This window comes from Sinohyriopsis cumingii, chromosome 4 (assembly GCF_028554795.1).
Source record: "Sinohyriopsis cumingii isolate HCF-2022 chromosome 4, ASM2855479v2, whole genome shotgun sequence".
NCBI classification, from domain to species: Eukaryota; Metazoa; Mollusca; class Bivalvia; order Unionida; family Unionidae; genus Sinohyriopsis; species Sinohyriopsis cumingii.
This window is the reverse complement of record NC_142964.1, coordinates 41,905,761-41,922,067: the sequence shown is the minus strand read 5'-3', so window position 1 is coordinate 41,922,067 and position 16,307 is coordinate 41,905,761. Positions and strand designations below refer to the sequence as shown.

Genomic DNA, 16,307 nt, shown 5'->3' with positions numbered 1-16,307 from the left:
ATGACATACACTGCAGCTGACTTTCTGCTTCAAACCAATCATAATCAATTTTGATGCCAAGATTGCTGTCGAGTCATGTTCCATCCTGTCCCTCCCAATTCACTTGCATCACTCGAAGCATTTACTTAATACTAACGCAAACGTCTGAGACCGGTTACCCTCAGCAACATTTTGTGTACAAAAGAAAGTTTCTTTAAACTATCTCAAGCATATCGGTAGAAGTGATGCCCCCTTTGTACTCTCTAAACATAGATAGGGCGAAACATATCAAAATGTCTTCTTACTGTATACACATCTACAAAAGTTACTAAAAGCTATGCTCTTGATTTATACCGTAACTCCACCTTTCGCCCTTTCAAACATGTTTTGAAATGACAGGTGTCCAAATAATTATCAGGTCATAGGTTAGACTAGTTTTATGCAGGTGCTATCAAGTTATCAAGGAACTGATAACTATGACAAGTATATCTCTCTCTCTCTCTCTTTCTCTCTCTCTCTCTCTTCAAAAATTGTGGTTCAATTTAAACCATGACATTTGTAAACTCTGATTTGAACAACGAAGGGGGGGGGGGGGGGAGGGGGGGCTCAAACAGCAACAGGTCAATCGTGTTGAAAGTTCCGATAAGTATACTTTTAATCTGGACGGTTTAGAGTACTGACTATAAATAATAAGTCCGTACAGATTTCAGATACTGAACGCAGTTGCTCAGTTTCTGTCTGAGCAAAGCAGAAAGAAAACCTGAACACAGATCCATCAAATAAACCTGGACACATATCAAAGAAATACGTCATCAATATGTAAATTCAACGCTCGATGATAAGGTACTTCATTCACACAACTATAGCCAAGCTGATCCCATTTTCACTGACACTAATTCAAAATCTGAGTATACTGGTCATTCCCAACCTTCCAGAATTGCAGTAATACATGCTCTCGGGAATCATTTCTCGGACAGAAACCGACTGGTGTTGATGTTGAAAAAAAAATCTCGAACTTTGCAAGTCACAAGGAACGTAAAGAGTTAACATTGATATGTAACAGCACTGATTTATTTTTGCTCCTGCTACGGCACAAGTCCTGTATTTAGTTTAAATGTGGACTGCCACGGGCAGTTCCAAACGACTGGGTTAAATGCAGACAATTAGCAAGATCTCTTACTATCCATTTCGAATCTAGTAAAATGCAGTGATAAAATGTTTAAAAAGTCGTTTTATTCACCGAATTACAATATTATAGACGCGAACGAACTCTAAGCAATTTGAAAGAAGTGAACAATATTGCAAACCTAGTCCTTCCGAAACGATCTCATACTTGAAGTGTACGTAAATATAAAACGATTTCCTAACTAGAATTTTAAGAACGAAATTCAAAAATACCCTTATACCCGTCAAGGCCTGAAACTAGAAAAGAATCAAATTAACATGTTCTGCAGCCACGTCTGCTCTGTCGAACAATGACATGCCTTTAGCAAGCAAGCTAACCAAATTGAACGCTGGTGTAGGTTGTTTACTTGACCAGAGCTGTAGACTCCTTACACAAACGAATCAGAAAAGAGATCACAAAAGGCCCCGGAAATACAAATTGGGATAAGTAAAATATGGAAGACACAGAACCTTTGCAACAAATAAGCCAAGTAAACGGTTATGAAATTTAGACGTCAGAAGCGAAGCGAAGTAATAAACCCGAATGCACGCGAAACGAGTTGAGAAAGACGGTATAAATGTAATGATATTATTTTATATGTAAGCCAGATTTATTTTGAATAATCAAGTTACATGACAGTAAATAACTAGGTTATTTTCACTGCTAAACAGTACTGCTAATTAGGAAGCCCAATTTTTATCGAGTACCATTTATATAAAAGGAAAACTAATAAGTGACGTTCAGCATACACCAATGCTATGGATAGTTTTCCTTTGGAAGTAATTAATCATGGCGAATGATTATAGCTGCTAACTGAAGAGGTCGTGTTTTCTGCCCTGTGAGTGAGTCAGAAAGTGTCCCATAAAAGTGAATACGTAGCCATCGGTCGAAATTACCAACGTGATGACATTTATTTACTCATTAAGATGTGACCATGTGCATTACAAAAGGACCATAAGAGGATATGAAATACCCTTGCTAGTTGTAACATGACAAAAGGACCATAAGGAGGTAGGAAGTACCCTTGCAAGTCGTAACATGGCAAAATGACCATGAGGCGGTAGGAAGTACCTTTGCCGTTCATACTGAGTACTATTGGCAAACATACATTAGCATAAAGAAGGAGATTAGCAAACTAGAGAACAGTGTGGCATCTAAATTTCAATTTACAACAAACCTGTCCAATATCAGCGTCCATTCTGTCGCTGCTGAGTTTGGTGTCAAAACTCCACGTACCAAAACCCACGTAGCAGTTTACAATAGCACCCAGCTGAGACTAATTCTGATAAAAGCATCCCTCCTCGTGGACACACAAACCCTGTATCGGCAACCTCCTTATCATTGACAACAATCAGTTGCACATGAGCAACAAGATATTAGCCTCTTTCTCAACATCAGTCGCACAAAATGTTCCAACAATTAAAATCGAAGATAGCACCTCAATAGGCTACTTGTGAGAGCTACTATAATGTCCCTATTTTGATGCAAGGTCTGTTACATGAACCAGTATTACGCCAACAAAACGTATAATCTATATCGGTATAGGCATGAATATTGTTTGCATATTTTCCAAACTCATATACTTCTTTGTGAATACATGTCGTAAGAACAATGATCGACTAAATATTGACATACGATACGTGTTGTGTCAGTTAAATCTTGTAATAATGATGAAGGGAAAATTTTCACAACATCAAGTTAAGGTGTATTAATACTGCTTCATCCTTACGCAAAACAATGCACATCCAGAATTACTAGTGCATGATCTAGCAGTACTGCACAACGTGAGTAAAATTTCGACCCATGATTATCAAAAAGTAATATAGGAACAGATCTGCGATATTAAGCAATTACTGCATTTTGTTGTTGTCCAAGGTAAATTTGATAACTATCATACATTGTAACTCGATGGCAGACAAGGTATATCATGTGGTTTTCAGCACGAATCATATGCAACGTGCAGAAATAGGAAAACACAAATTGAGGAAGAAGAATACATTTGTACTGAAACTTTGTTCAGAAGCAGCTGAATATAGTTTGGCAACGTATTAAAACAGAAAGCCAAAATATGAAGATCAGGCATTCAAATATATGTATGTGGACAAATTTATTCCCATCCGTGCTTGACATCTGGTGCTTTTTGCCGATTACTTCACTTATTTTGTACACCTAACAGATAACAATTCGTTTGAATATAATTCTATGATATTGTAAACAAATAATTTTGATCACATGCAATATTCAAGGATATGTTTATACAAACAAGAATTAAAATATACTGACATAATTCAACGGCACATGGTCACTGATATTCACCACCTCGCAAACAACAACAAAAGAAAACATTAAGCCGATTAGCAGCATGTTTTTACTTACATGAGATAATCTCTTAAAACTCAGAAAATAATAGTTCTGTATACGTTGTTTTCCTTCATACCAATTGAACATTTGATAATGTTTGGCCTGCTGCAACACTCGTCCGTCTCGATTATCGTTAAAATCGGACAGATAATTGTGGACTAAAGTGCTGGAATGTACAAAGTGTAGTTATTGTTAACAAATACCCGTCTAAATGTGGCGTCTTTCCATCTCCTTTGTTTGGTGTTCATCGATAACCAGTCCAACACACGCTTATAATTATCCTGTTAACGATGATGCCGCCCGACACTAACAAATTACATTACATTTTTTCGGATTCTACTGATGTTATGATTTAACTATTTTTTGAAAAACAAAGAGTGTTATTGAAAATGGTGCTAAGACAATCATAACTACAAAGTCATAAACTCTTGTTAGAAAGAGGATAAATTCAGGCCATGGTTTTACGTTAAAGTTAGCATGAAACAAAAATAAAAAATTAAAAGGTTAAAGCATGGGTTTTCACTAAATGTGTAACAGTTATCAACGAAACTGACTCAGCTATTGACTTGGAGATATTACAAGATAGGTCAGCGTTCCGCTGTTAATTGCACCCTTGACACTTGTATTAAAAGCACGGTAAGTTTGTGTTTCTCGTTGCTAATGTTGGAGTTGGCATCCCAAATTAAATTTTAATAACATCTGCCTGCCTATACAAGAAAATTATAATCCCAAAACTGCTGTACTTGCATGGTAGCGACTGTATCAAATGTGCTTAAAACAACGTTCAACCTCACATATTACTCGATACATAGAACATATTTTATAGAAATATTCCTCTTGTTATGCATATTTAGTTTATATTGTAATTTATATTTTTGTCACGACTGACGGTTTTCTTACCTGATTTGTGTCATGCTTCTAAAAGAGAGAGAGAGAGAGAGAGAGAGAGAGAGAGAGAAATAGTTGTCTTAAAATATAATATAATTCTATAATTATTTATTTAAATTATTCAATAGAGTTACAAAAAGCACGTTGACTTTATGGACAAAACAGTACTTTGGGATTATTGAGGACTCATTCAAAGATAGTCTGGAATCATTGTGATACATAAAGACATACAAGACTATTTGAATTCATTCAGAACATTCTATACCTTCGGACTTGTGTTGGAGCATCTAGGATAAATCACGATATTGAAAGTTCCTTTTAAATTATCATTTTGTAGCTTAGAGAAATAAATTATTTGATGATTGTACTTAAAATGTAGGTTTCATTTTCTGTTAAATAGTATAAGACCATAGAGTCGTAACATTGTGCATATTGCAGGTACGTTTATGTTGCTTGGCGTTTAGATGCTTCACCCCTCGCGCTTCATATTCCTTTTTCATCTTATAGATTTTTTAAGAAACTGCAAAGTTCAAGTCCGAATTAAGCTTTTGTTCTCTTTTGTAATAAATAAATAAATAAATAAATAAATAAATAAATAAATAAACAACTAAGTAAGTAAATAACTAAGTAAGTACATGTTCTTACCTTCTGCTGCAAAATGTTGATAACATTGTCGTTAGACTTGTACTTCACACAAATGTCTCGCCAAAGACGAAACCATGCCTTTTATTTCGGAGATAAACTGACCCTAATTATAGTAAAGTGGATTTCCTGCTTCGTGCTGATGATGATCAATTTTGCCTGTTCAGAAGATTTTGTGTGATGTACCTCTGAGTTCCTCTCATACTAATCACCTACAATTCTGGCAAAATTTACATACGATTCACACACATTTCTGGCAACATTTGCATACGATTCACACACATTTCTGGCAACATTTGCATACGATTCACACACATTTCTTCAACCGGTTACTCATAGAAAACTATTCATTACTAGAGCGAGATACACGTTGGTCGAAAACCCTTCGAAAGTCCTACACAATATCAGTTGAAGTGCTGTCCCTTCTGTACTCTTTAGTTCTGAGGGGGTGAAATACATCCAAATGTCACATCTATTTACTTTTATATGCTTGATACATATCTACAGCAAATATAACATGCTACAAGCTTGTTGTATATATCAACGTTCTCTCCTGGGAAACAGGAAATGCGATGAGCGATGTCACATTAAATCTATCATAAATGGATAAAATGGTTTAATTTAAGGGTTATTATGGAAATGATAATTGCTGCAATTGTCTCCTCAAAGACCTTTATATTGTAGCTCCACCATAGCATGTTTTGTTGTTGTTGTTGTTGTTTAGAGTGTAACGGCATATTTCAGCGCGTGATAGGATATACATGACAGACGGTATAAATGGTGGAAGAAGAACTCGGAAAAATCTCGGAAAGAACCACCGACTCAAGAAAAGCTACAGGCAAGCTTTCTCACATACTCACATTGGCTGAGCCCGAGACTCGATAAGACATGGCTGACAAAAACCGGTAAAGGAGAGCGCCTCCTCATCCACCATGATATTTGTAACTGACAGATACGGTGGTAGGTGGTGTGTGTGTGTGTGTGGATAATAATTTCGTCACTGGATTCGTGTGTTGTTTACCTAAATTTTCAGGAGCGATACACATCTATATATAATATATAATTATATGCTCGTGCATCAGTCTGTACTTTTACAAAATATACGTGTACATGTACATTTCCAGACGATATTAAATTTATATCAGTGAATCAGTGGGGATATAGGACGAATATGTATTTTTTTAAATCTCCCCATCTGCTAATCAATGTACATAAATGGGACATAATTTACAACTACAAACCACTTTTAATTATAGCGATGGCGGTCCAAAGTGTGCTCAGCTTCTTATGAAATTGCTATAGGAAAGATTCATTTGGCATGAATTTGAAATTGATAATAATATTCGAACAATTATTTTATTTCAATGACAAGTTATGTATATTTGTTTCGCTAAGGGAGAAACTCTGAAACGTTTTTGTATCTAATCTGGTGTTGTTGTTGTAGGGTTTGACGTCATTTTTCAGCACGAGATAGGCTATGCATGGCGGCCAGTGTAACTGGTGGAGGAGGAAGCTTGGAAAACACCGGGAAGAACCAGCGACACAAGAGAAGCTACTAGCAAGCTTTCTCACGTACCCATGTTAGCCGAGCCTGAGACTCCAATCCACGCAGAGGTAAGATGGAAGCGATCTGGAATGACGAGCGATTTAGATAACTCGGCCACTCAAAGACCCTCTCTGATGTATGTATGTATGTATGTATGTATGTATGTATGTATGTATGTATGTATGTATGTGTGTGTGTGTGTGTGTGTGTGTGTATGTGTGTGTGTGTGTGTGTATGTATGTATGTATGTATGTATGTATGTATGTATGTATGTGTGTGTGTGTGTGTGTGCGCGCGCGCGTGCACGTGCGTATGTGCGTGCATGCATGTATGTGTTTGTGATTGTGTGCATGCATGCATGCATTGTATCTATGTATGGGTGGATGGATGGATGGATGCACAACTGACTGACTGACTGACCGACTGACTTTATTTCCTCTTCAAAAAAGATTTCATTCAGTTAACTTTCCATTAGTACAAAAAAGAGATAGGTACATAGCTTGACATTAATGGATTGACAGTACTCTAAACATGTAAAATATAAATCTATAATAGTAAAGAAAACGAAATATCTAAACACATGAGTGAGAGAACTCATTGCAAACGAAATATATAAGCACCAGAGATTAAGTGAGGAAAAAAGGAATTGGAACGATTTAGTTGGATTACCACAGTGGCTCTCATTTAGAACACTTGTAAATAATTGATATGGTAGAAATGAAATCCATTTCCCTAATTTACCGATCAAGCGTTAAATCAGATATCGTTTTCAAGTTCATTTGTTCTTCTGTACATTGTGTCTATTCCATCAGCCACCACACACATGATTGCCTGCCATGACTGATAATCCATAGAATGAAAGATGTTCACCCTTTTGCCCAAAAGGATATGAAGTAATGAGTCATTGTCCTGACATAAAAGCCAGTGTGAGTCTAGAATGTGTATTGCATCTGTTAGTTTTTTCAAACATAGTATTATGTTCATCGATTAGGGCTTGGCAGTATAGTAACATATGCTTGGCTCTGTCTGTAATCAATCTTTTGCAGAGTTTACAGTCACATTCATTCTCTGTTGAAATTGAACACAGAGTTAAATAGGAAATGTTAGCGAAAGTCCAAGTTTTATTAGGAAAACATTTACCAAGCTTTCCGACAGTAAGTGGTTGAAGAGTAGTATGTACGCTTGCATAACGTTGATAACTTGCGAACAATTGAAATTATGTCTATCTAAAAGCTTCCTCTAGAGAAAAAGCTAATTGTATATTCTAATTGATCTACAATGACTAATATTCCCTATGGATGTGTTGAATATTTTCCAGTATTGATCATGTTAAATTTGAATTAAATGGGAACAAGTGTAAAACGTCAATTCTCGGTACAAGGAGCACAGCGAAGGCCTTAATGCATCCGAAGATTAAACATTTAGCAGATAAACTTGGTTGTTAACAAAGCCCCTATTCGTCTATTGACCAGACTAGGCATGAACTTATGTATAAATCCCATTTTCAAACTTCCTGCGAATCCACTATTTTTAAAACTGCTGAGATAAGTAAAGGCACCATATGTTCGTAAAACATACAAACATACATGTTATTTACCAATATTTGAACATGACATTGGCGTGCATTGACATTTGGTTCTTTTTAGGTTGCTGTGCTGCAGCAATATGTATATGATGTTGAGGCGCTTGATTTCAGAAATGATTTATCTAAATCGGTTTAGGAATGAAGGTATTTGAATCAAATAGCACTAAAATCTTCACTGCGGAAACTTATTTTACATTGATAGTAGCATAAATTCAGGTTAGTGTGACATTAAGAGATATTCCCCGCCCAGATTCTGATATCAACATTTTCACAGCAAACTTCATAGATAACAATAATAACAATAATAATAATAGGATTGTTACGGCTGTTGAAATGTTATTAACATTCTCTTCTGGGAACGAATACCTCTAGGCATTACGTATTGATCAAAGTGATTGAAGGAAGAGTGAATTCTTTTTATCGAACATGTTTTAATTTTTTCTTTCATAACTAGAGATGGTGCACCTAAATTACAAGCCTATTCTGACCGATTCAAGTCCTTTACTCGTTGAAAAAAATTATTGTTTTTGCTATGTATAGTATAACTGTACAATAATTGATTTTCAGTGGAGAGTCGACTCAGTCCCGCATAATAATGTCATCAGAGGTTTTCTGTTGTATGGCGTTTAAAGCCTAGGAGCTCCATTAGACTAAACCTAGATTGTAACCGGATCACTCCCCACCCCACACACACCTTCAGCAATAATTGTTTTATTCAACAAGATAACAATACATAAGTTGCAGACAAAAAATCCCTAAACTTTAATCTTTACTTTCATATCCCATCCTTGTTAAATTTATTAACTTTCATTGAATTATATCAAATGCTTCACCGTATATTTCCTTCTCAAATAGATGTGTAAACGAGAAAACATTCCGTTATAATGGCTGAGATGAGTATGGGGGTACTTCTGCACACAAAAAGTAGGAAATAAGTGATTATACATAAAAACTAGCGTCATTGTGAAACCCATATTTAGAGATACTTGAAAATAATAATATCACTATAGGAACATGTATTATTTTTTCTTTTCAAGCAAAGTCTGCAACCGGTATATCATACAACCCACTTTATGATATTTCCCGCATTTAAAAAGGTGCAATATTGACGAAATCGTCAGAATATTGAATCTGTGGGGAAAAAAATAATAAACAATCGACATTCCGATATTTTCTTGTCTTAAACTAAAGATATTGCTAATCTGTATGGTCGAGAGCGGTATTGTTACAACTTTTTGAAATTTTCAAAAAAGATGGAAAGAAGTACACATCTTTGGCGGCATATCTGCTTACTGTATTTCACACAATAATTGTTTGCTTACTGTCTTTCACAGAAAAATTATTTGCTTACTGTACTTCACACAATAATTATCTGCTTACACTATTTCTCACAATAATTATCTGCTTACTGCACTTCACACATTAATTAGCTGCTTACTGTATTTCACACAATAATTATCTGCTTACTGTATTTCACACAATAATTATTTACTTGCTATGTTCAACATAATAATTATTTGCTTACTGTACTTCACACAGTAATTATCTGATTACTGTATTTCGCATAATAAATATCTGCTTGCCGTACTTCACACAATAATTATCTGCTTACTGTATTTCACACACTAATTATCTGCTTATTGTATTCACACAATAATTATCTGCTTACTGTATTAAACACAATAATTATCTGCTTACTGTATTACACACACTATGTATCTGCTTACTGTATTACAGACAACAATTATGTGCTTACTGTATTTCAAACAATAATTATCTGCTTACTGTATTTCACACAATAATTATTTGCTTACTGTATTCAACATGATAATTATTTGCTTACTGTACTTCACACAGTAATTATCTACTTACTGTATTTCACACAATAATTTTCTACTTACTGTATTACACACAATAATTATCTGCTTAGTGTATTACACAAAATAATTATCTGCTTACTGCATTACACAGAATAATTATCTGCTTACTGTACTTAATTATTGTGCGAAATGTAGTGTTGAGTGCAGTAATTTACTTCTGATGGATATATTGTCTAGTATGGAATTGAATAGAAACTTTGAATGAACATTAGTGTTTTATATTTTCTCCATAAATCCGCCAAAACCGTTCGTCTTTCTACATAAAAGACGTGAGTATTACAACAGCCACAAGATTATATCAACAAAGTATATTCAATAATTAGCATAAACGTAACTAATATGGTGATAGTTTTTAGATTGGTGGTAGAATGTATTCTTCTATAACTAACTACCAAATGGACGTCAGCAAATTAGATCATATCATGTGTTTAATTACACACACGGCTGCAGGTAAAAAAATCCTCGTGAATAAGAACTTAGTTCAAACATCGACGTAAATAATGACCCGAATAACCTGAATGACAATCTTCAACTATGCATAAACGTTTTTAGTTCAATTATAAAAAATGTTTAGGGACTACATCAGTGCATGTAAATAATGTTAGCTCTGTGACTACGATTAATGGATGGATGTACCTCAGCAAATACGTAATACATGGAAGTTACTACACTAGTTAAACTTACAATAAACAACAAATAAAATGGAAAGATCCACTGATGGATTCAAAGTATTGGTCTGGCATGCACACATATACCACAGAAACACCCAACAATATGCCCATGTTATCCGGACATTTGACCTGGAGCAGTTACTCATCTAGTGCTGATAACAAAACTCTGCCATGCTCATAAACCTTCCTACTTAAACACTACCATACTTTATAGTTAGTGCCAATAATTTTAATTGAGTTGCAAAAAATGTTATATTTGTGGTATTGAAAAATCAAAACACAAATAAATTCAAAATGTATTGCACAAAACAAATAATGAAGGAAAGCTACATTGTGATTAAACTAGACTTTGAAAGAATGTCTGAAAGACTTCAACGCTGTTTAAAGTTTCTTGATATTCTTATCTCACAATACATTCTCAAAAATGATACTTTGTAAAAGCTATCATGGGTAGACAAGTGTAAAAACACTATTTCATATATTACCTAGTCAATAGGAATTGTGATAATAGTGAAATTGTTAACACATATTACACTAATTTCTTTTTCTTTTTCAGCAAACATACACTGTAGCATCGGTAAACTGTTGCCTAAATTGAATATACATATATATCATAAATGGAATAAACCATAATTTTGGTTTTATTACTTTGAAAAGTTAGTTTGGGTTAAAAAATATTTGGGATTTAATTAATACGGTGATATGATGGATTGATGTGTTAATTAATCTCCTTCCGGTATATTTTCCTGCTTGTGAGGAGTTAACTGTTTATCATGCGTAAACATTTGTATAATTTTATTTTGATATTAAACAGCATAGTCTCTCAAAGAAACATTTAAGCAATAAAACACATACACGTGTCACAAATTAATAAACAAGTACTCACATTTCATCAGTTTAGCAGGAATTTTAGAACAGAATTATGTTATTCTGCCAAGATTTTTCAAACGTATTACATTACTGTTGGGGTTGAGCAACTTAATTATTGGCTAAATTCGATGCATAAAGAGCACATGCATTATCAGGATTTTCAAGTACTGAGCCAACCAAACTTGTTTAATAACTTTTTTTTTACATGATCTGTTTTTTTTTGAACTGCTTAGAAAGTTTATTCGCTTTAATTTCCCTCTTTTCATAAATATATGCATCGTATGCACTAATTTCACAGCTGCTTCAACTGAGTGGTAGACCGTTATTAATTTTGCTGCTATTTTATTATTCAATCTCTGTGGTATTTATGTAATTACTGACATTGTTAAGGCAACACTACTGCATAATATGAAATATTACACAATTCCAGAAAATTTTAGGGAATATTAATCCTTGTAAAAACACAAATGTATGACCTAAAACTGTCTAACATAAGGGTAGACATAGAAAATCAAAGTCAAGCTTTTATATTTTGAAAAGTAATTTTGAGTTTTAAATAGTTTTTATTTTGGGGTACGTGACTTTTTGGCACCATCGTTTTACCGCCGGCTGTTTTGGAGCGGTCTATTTTGCGCCAGACAGTTTGGCAGCAATCGTTTCGGCGTCGGCAGTTTTGGCGCGAGATAGAAGTACATGTTACGTTTATACGTTACGTATTAGATGTAGGAGCGGGCCAGCTCAGTACTGCATTAAAGAGTATATTGCCTTGATATGTTACCGTATAAATATTGCTTCTAGAATGCATTGGAAGTGGGAAAGGTCTTGACCAGAATCAAAGAGCAATACAGACAGTCTAAATCCTTTCATTTATCTTCAATAATTCTATTCAAAGAACCACCGTAATTTGATTTTTAGTCAACAGTCGAATATGAATTGGATTGATCAAGTGGAGGGACTCTGAGCAGATGGATAATTTAGCCTGGCCCCGGTCTTTTTCTCTCCGATATATGTAAATTGTGGCAGATAGAGGACATTCGTAATACATGTACTCTATGCTTTACTTCCCATCAAAGAAAAATAAACATATCGACGAACGTTTGAAATGTGTCATTGATTTCGACCAGGTTTCAATCAACGCATTAAGGTCGACGTTTCGGTCTTCCGACATTAATGGATGTTTCTTCCACTTCGCCAGGAACCTGCGCAAAATCTCGCATAGGAGGCCTGTTGCGTCGATACAACATTGCTCCTGATTTCGATATTTCCGCCAGAGCTGGCTGTTGTGATTGAAACACCGACAAAGAAATTTACAGAAGGTCTTAGGCCTTATCGTCAGCTGGTTGGATGACTTATATTTTGGTCTCCCTAATTGCCTTCTAAGTCGACGGTTTGCAGGTTTCCCTACATAAATCTGGTCTGTCCACGAGAGGACCCTGCATGGAAAAATTACGCTGAATGAAGCTGCCAATCAAAGATTGCAAGGAGAATTTCGGACGGATCAACCTAATATTTAGAAATATATTGATGGAATCAAAGTCATTCAAAAGACGCGACGGGGTGTATGAGCAATTCATCCAGGGAGACCAACATACGATCAAACGCAGGAAATATATTGATACTGACTCAAGAATCGAAGTATTGCAGAGAAGTTATTGAGTACTTAAAAATTGTTGTTATCAAATAACGTGGCAATTTTATGAAGAACGCATTAAATATATTTTGTTGTTACTTTATTACTACGTGGACTATCACATAATTGTCTGATGGACGGATTATGCAGAATGTTAGTGTTTGGTAATGGATTTGTTTATTTTAAAAAACTTTATCATAATATACACAAAGGCGTGTTATCAAATGTTGACGCGCAATCGTTTTAAGAAAGAGTTTAAGCGAATTTGTTTCTCTCTCGTATGTTTTGTTTTTGCTGCGTTGTTTCGGACTATGTTAATTTCGGAATAGAGAGCTTACGTTTCACGTTTAGGACATCCTCAGCAAGGCATAGCATAGTAACCTAATGGCAAAATGGCTGCAACACAAAAGTCCTGCATCCTCTTTATTATGCTGAAAACTCACAGGTTTCAGACACAACACGACATGCAGAACACACGTTACAAGCATTCCGTGACCTTATATCATTCCTATTCCTATCTTTCATGCTGATATGCAGGATGATAATTCTACTATTCTGCAATTGCTTCCAGTGACCATGTCTATTGAAAGAAAATAAATCTGATGAAAAAAATGTTAACATACTAAAATAAGTTTGGATATTACTAATTTCATAAAGGTAAATATATATATATATATATATATATATATATATATATATATATATATATATATATATATATATATATATATATATATATATATATATATATATATATATATATATATATATATGTCACATGAGAGCGGCAATGATAAACCTTGAAAAATATTATTTATTGGATAATAACCTGTTTATTTAATCTCACATATAGCTAATTATTTTACAAGCTACAGAGAAATATTAAAAACCACATTTAATTAATTACCATTCAAATTAATATAAGTTGCTGATTGACGGAGAGCAATTACAGGAAATAAAGAGTTTCTTTCAGAAGACATCTATGTTCTAAAGGGTGTACAAAGTGTGATACCAACATTAACAGTGCGTAGCTTAAATGTGCTTCTTAAAATCGAGCCACATGTCACATGTTTTCTTCCTCCTCTTTCATGAAACAATAATAATTTTACAAAAATTTAAAATTATGATCCATGGGAACAAACATAAAGTAATATTTAATTGGACTATTGTAACCCTCATCCCAAAATACATCGCCATCTAACTCAGCAATGACACACACACAGATATATATACATATATATATATATATATATATATATATATATATATATATATATATATATATATATATATATATATATATCTGTCTGTGTGTGAAGGTGTATGTATGGAGCCGTGGTCTGTTATAGAAGATCTCTGGAATTATGGATGTATATTTCTTTAGCCATGGAAAATTGATCTCTCTGATATGCGGCCACTAGTTAAGTCATTGTCATCCCACTGTTGCCGCAGATCACCAATGTTAATTGCGTAACAGACGAATCAATAGTACCGCTGTATTCAGGGTTTATCATAGAATACACTGAAGAAACAACACTAAGCTTCAATTTATGTGGGTAAAATTTGTTTCGCTGTAGTGTGGTATTTCATTCAGAACTGATGAAAGAATGGTTTTTCAGAAGAAGACTCTTATGTTTGCAGTTAATGTAATATGGTGCCTGGAAATGATGGTTACAGCACGTGAGTACTGATTTTATAGCTTCGCATTCATACATACCTCTTCACACACACACACACACACACACACACACATACATATATATATATATATATATATATATATATATATATATATATATATATATATATATATATATATATACATTCAAACATACATACATATATACATATCTGTATGTATCAATGTACCCACCTTCTCTATTATTCTAAATTACGAAATTACCATATGATTTTAGTATGTTATATCCTTAACTTTTTCTCTTTTTATATGTTGTTGTTGTTGTTGTTGTAGGGTTTAACACCACTTTTCAGCACAAGATAGGCTATACATGGCGGCCAGTATTAATGGTGGAGGAAGAACCCGGAAAACCACCGGAAAGAACCACCGACCCACCAGATGCTACTGGCAAGCTTTCTCACAAAACCACATTAGCCGAATCCGAGACTAGAACCGATGCAGACAGAGGTGAGATGGCAGTGATTCGTAACGGTGGGCGCTTTAGACCACTCGGCCACTCGGGGCCCCCTCTTTTTATATAACTTGTACATACATTTAACATATTCAAAAACAACAAAGCAAACACATATGAAATCCTTGAAACAATATGGTAGCTCCTGTTAATGAACTACTAACATGACAGAGATATTGTTCACCTTTGATAAAACAAAATCTCCTTCCTTTTCAAGGAATAGCTTGTTCATTTTCCATTTAGGGAGATCGTGTCTTTCTGAACTGAAGCAAATTAACTGCATATCGTTAAGGCATGGATCAGCACTGGAATATATATCTTGGTAAGCTACTATACTTTAACAGCACTGGAATATAGATCTTGGTAAGCTACTATACTCCAACTGCACTGGAATATAGATCTTGGTAAGCTACTATACGTTAACAGCACTGGAATATAGATCTTGGTAAGCTATTATACTCCAACAGCACTGGAATAAAGATCTTGGTAAGCTATTATACTTTAACAGCACTGGACTATAGATCTTGTAAGCTACTATACTCCAACAGCACTGGAATATCGATCTTGGTAAGCTACGATACTTTAACAGCACTGGAATATATATCTTGGTAAGCTACTATACTGTAACAGCACTGGAATATATATCTTGGTAAGCTACTATACTGTAACAGCACTGGAATATATATTTAAGTAAATTACTATACTCTAACAGCACTGGAAGATAAATCTTGGTAAGCTACAATACTCTAACAGCACCGAAATATCGATCTTGGTAAGCTACTATATTTTAACAGCACTGGAATATAGATGATGGTAAGTTACTATACTCCAACAACACTGGAAAATAGATCTTGGTAAGCCACTCTACTCTAACACGACTGGAATATAGATCCTGGTAAACTACTATACTCCAACAACACTTGAATATAGATTTTGATAA

The 16,307-nt window shown here is 34.5% G+C and overlaps 1 long non-coding RNA gene across 1 annotated transcript in view; it reads right to left on the bottom strand.

Moving 5' to 3' along the window:
* The window catches only part of LOC149801050 (uncharacterized), a 32,624-nt gene extending 27,312 nt beyond the window's left edge, over positions 1-5,312 (bottom strand). The window contains exon 1 of the long non-coding RNA XR_016420438.1: positions 5,039-5,312. This is a non-coding gene — a long non-coding RNA (uncharacterized LOC149801050). The remainder of the gene's footprint in view (positions 1-5,038) is intronic.
* Positions 5,313-16,307: the final 10,995 nt, after the last annotated feature.